The sequence below is a fragment of the Amblyomma maculatum genome, chromosome 7 (genome assembly GCF_055883805.1).
Source record: "Amblyomma maculatum isolate TAMU_Amacu chromosome 7, ASM5588380v1, whole genome shotgun sequence".
Classification (NCBI taxonomy): Eukaryota; Metazoa; Arthropoda; class Arachnida; order Ixodida; family Ixodidae; genus Amblyomma; species Amblyomma maculatum.
In genome coordinates this window covers 132,903,483-132,907,570 of record NC_139350.1, presented here as the reverse complement: position 1 = coordinate 132,907,570, position 4,088 = coordinate 132,903,483, and the positions used below count along the sequence as shown (strand labels likewise).

At 45.8% G+C, this 4,088-nt stretch overlaps 1 pseudogene; it reads left to right on the top strand.

The window, feature by feature from the left end:
• The first annotated feature begins 2,748 nt into the window (after nucleotides 1–2,748).
• LOC146184784 (uncharacterized) lies at nucleotides 2,749–3,766 on the top strand (annotated as a pseudogene).
• The last annotated feature ends 322 nt before the right edge of the window (nucleotides 3,767–4,088 follow it).

The following is a 4,088-nucleotide window of genomic DNA, read 5'->3' as shown; positions in this document are numbered from 1 at the left end:
AGGAGGCTTCCTTTACTTCAGGACAGGTCGGTGAGAGAAAATTGATGGAACTGCGTTTGGTCTGTTTTTTTTTTCGAGTTCGTGTAACATTGGCGGCTCAAACTGGTCTTCAGTGAAATGTAGCTAGAACATAGAGCGATGAGATAATTACTCAGGCTAGGTGAAAAAAAAATCTTGCATACAATTGAAATGAGTAATATGTTACAGTGTTAAGAATTGTTGCTCGCAAAATGTTCCCCTATTTTTACATAATAACTATAATCATCATTGATTGTTTAAGTTTCGTAAATACAGAAAATTGATGCAATGATTCCGGCTGATTTGACATCGATGGGATAACTTTTCTCGCAATAAATGAATACGCGGAATCGCGCTTTTAGAGCTCCAGCTTTCAAAGCAAAGGTAACCTGCCAACGCCTAGTAGTCATGGTCAAAGTGAAGCGTGTGTGATCATATGAACACCTCCTGCACATTGGCCGTACCCCTGATAAAACGAACGCATATTTTTTAACCCACGCGTGCGTCGAAGCATGGCAAGACACATTCAAGAATTGAAAAAAAAAATGCCATACGACCTAACTAGTGCAGATTACCCGCAATACCTCGGGTTTACTTGCCAAAGAGTTTTTCAGGGCCAGCATTCATTGCTCCCGAGTAACCGACGCACACTACAAATAAAAGCTGGAAAGGCTAGCTCCTCTACAAGCCCGAATTTTGATTTTTAGTGAAGGAGGCCAGGGATCCTAGCATAATCGCGACAAATGCAATCGAGAGACTGTAATTTTCCAGTTATTTCTGACAGCAAAAAGCAGATTATAGCGCCCTGTACACTGTACAGAAGTCGAAGCGTGCTAAATGATGGAGCCTTGGAGCCTCGCAGAATATTCAGCATGCTGCAGAGGACAACCTTATTTTTATACAATGAACATGCTGCCGCCGCAAAAGTATTGAGCAGCAAGCAGGAATAAAAAACGCAGCGTCAGGTGACGCGTTATTACGGAGAGTGAGAAAGGCACTCGACGTCGCAAACAACTCTTGTTTCTAGGAATAAACGTCTTTCGACTAATCTTGTGAATCCATTGACTCGTGCGCAAGCCGTCACGCTTGCCTTGAGATATCATGAATACCGCATAACCATCTTCAGGTCGCTTGCTGCAGTTGTACGCGCAACAGCACGGCATAGAGCTTGCACGCTGCAATAAAAGCACAGCGCGCAATATTCGCTCGCCGAGACTAGGAGAAAAATGGCGCGAAGGAAAAAGAAAACACAAGGAAAATGCCGGACGCGCGTCGGTTTCCAATGGCAACGGCAGGGAGACCAATCGTCGCTCAGGAAATCGGGCGGAGAGCCGGCCTTCAGCGAAGGGGCGCGCAAGGGGCGAGGAGGAGGCGAGGAGGTAGCGCGGCGGCGGCAAAGATCAATCGTTGGCGTAACTTTCAAAGTATCAAGGGGTTTTAGGGCGCCGCTAGCCCGGCAGCAGCACCAGCATGCACCAGCAGTCTCGCAGGCGTCGTACGAAGCATAGGTTATGGCGTTGCGAAAGTTTTCTGCAGTGCTGGCGTGTATTTTTTGCGTTTATATAATTCTATAGTGCAAGTGGTGAGTGGCTGTCACCATTCCTTCACACGATCCCAAGAATACCGTCAAACGTGAAAAAAAAACGCAGAGGTGGTGTTTTGTGCCGGGTTGCGACGGCGGCTACAAGTCATGTGGAGAAAAAGTCTCCCTTTTCCGCGTGCCTGCCTGCAAAGATGATTTTAAAAAGTGGGCACGCGCTATCCCAAGGGCCGACAAGCTGCTGCAAGAGAATTCAGCGATTTGTGAACGGCATTTCGACAAAAGGTACGTGCGTGTTTCGGCGGTTCTCACGTGTTGATTGTACGCGTGAAAACATTGCAAGAGTAACAACAGAATGCGACACGTGGGCTATGAGGGAAGCTGCAGTGGACAGCTCAGGATTGATTGAGATGATCGGAGCTTCTTTAACGTGAACTGACATCGCACAGCACAGGGATGCGTTTAGCGTTTCGCCTCCATCGAAACGCGCCCAGAATGAAGCCCATGCATCGCGGCAGGACGTGTGTTAGCTCTTTAAGTTGTAGTCGTCATTGCATTCAAGACCGGGAAGTTTTTCTCTAACAGAGGTTATGCATTTTTATTTCTTTAGGTTCATTCTGAGACACTTCGTGCACGTGGTGAACGGAAAAGAAGTCTCAATGCCACGCGATGTTCCTGCCCTGAAAGTTGGGGCTATTCCAACAGTTTTTCCAAATCTGCCTAAGTACCTGACAAAGAGTCTACCGAAAGAAAGGAAAAGAAGAGTGAAACAAAACCCTCCCGTTCCCGCGAAAAAGAGCCGCAAGAACACTGATAAGTCTGCATGCGAATCGGCTGAACTCAATCCAGATGACGAACCGGACAATATTACTGTTGCAGAGCCTAAGGAGCATTACATTTTTAGTCTTCAACTACCATCAGAAAACAGGTCACGCCAAACATTCCAGCAAGAAAATGTGGTGTGTTATCAAACAGCCGAGTTTTGTAAAAACAAAATGCCTCCAGTTACCTTCCACAAGGTAGCTGTGTTCGAAATTGATGAACAAACTTTAAGCTGCACAATCATCCTGGCTGGTAAGCATCACTGCCGGCGTACCACTGCATCTGAGCAAGAGGCCCAGGAGCTTCTAGCATATGCAGAAAATCAGTATGTTATGGAGTTGGAAAGCCCACCGAGTTCCAGCCATTAGATGTGTCTGATTGCACAACACTATCTGGACATTTCCTGTACTCTACTGCATGTGATGGATCCGTGTCACAGGGTATGTTTTTGGGTGCATGCCTCTCAAACAAGCACGACAAGTATGAAAACTTTGGATGCTTAAGGTTTTTGTGATCTATTTCACAGATCTGTCGACCCAGACGCCTCAGCGGTGCATGAAGTGCAGAAAAGTGAGGCGAATCTTGAAGGCCCGCTTGCTGCGTTCCAAGAATAAAGTGCGACGCCCATTGATGCTAACTGCGGGAAAGAGATTAAAGTGTGCTGTTCGCACTTTGAGGCGGCGGAACATGAAAGTACACAGCCTGCATGAAGCCGTCCGAAAGTTGCAAGAAAAACATTTCTCTATACAGAAAACCAGTTTCGAGGCAAAGGTAAGCTTTGCACTGTTTCATAACTGGCCCTAAAATAAATGGAGCTGTTTGTGCTTTCGTTTCAGATCAAGCAGCTTCCAAAAAAGCAGCAGTATGCAGTACGAGCATGTCTCCAGGCATCAAAGAGGCGATCCATGAAGGGATATCGATATGAGAAAGCATGGCTCTTAGAGTGCATCATCTTAAGGATGAAGAGCCCACGTTTGTACGAGCATTTGAGGGGACAGAAGATCCTTGCACTTCCTAGCCGTGTGTGCCTCCAAAAATCAAGGTATGTTGCTGCACTTTTTTTTTTAATGAGTAAAGTTAATTTTTCCTCATCTTATATTTGCAGGCTTTCAAGGCATCTTACGGCTTTAGCCGTAAACTCCTTGAGTGTGTGAAAGAGAAAGCCAGGGAAATTGATGAACTGAATAGGCATGGTGGGCTAGTTATAGACGAAATGAAGCTCTCTGCCCACCTAGACCTTAAATCATCTACAGATATTGAGGGCTTCGTGCAGTTCACCTGGGGCAGTTCACCGGAGCACAAGACAAGCACGCAAAAGCTGACCATGGCCTGGTTGTCATGTTTCAGCCTTTTGTGGGGAGGTGGACACAGGTTATAGGTAAATAGTACTCATCAGTGCATGAATTAATTTTTTTCATTCACACTAATACCTGCTTTCATGCTTTTTTTTTCAGGTGTCTTTGCTTCCAATGGGAATGTCAAGGCACCAACGCTGACAAAAATCATTCTGGAGGCAACTATTCTATGTGAACAAGCTGGTTTGCATGTAGATTACATCTGTACGGATGGTGCAACATGGAACCGTTCTATGTGGCATATCATGGGTGTGCATGGAAATTCAAAATATGTGAAATGCAAGGTTGCCCATCCATGTGACAATCAGCGGTTCTTACATTTCATCTCGGATTTTCCTCATCTTGTGAAATGC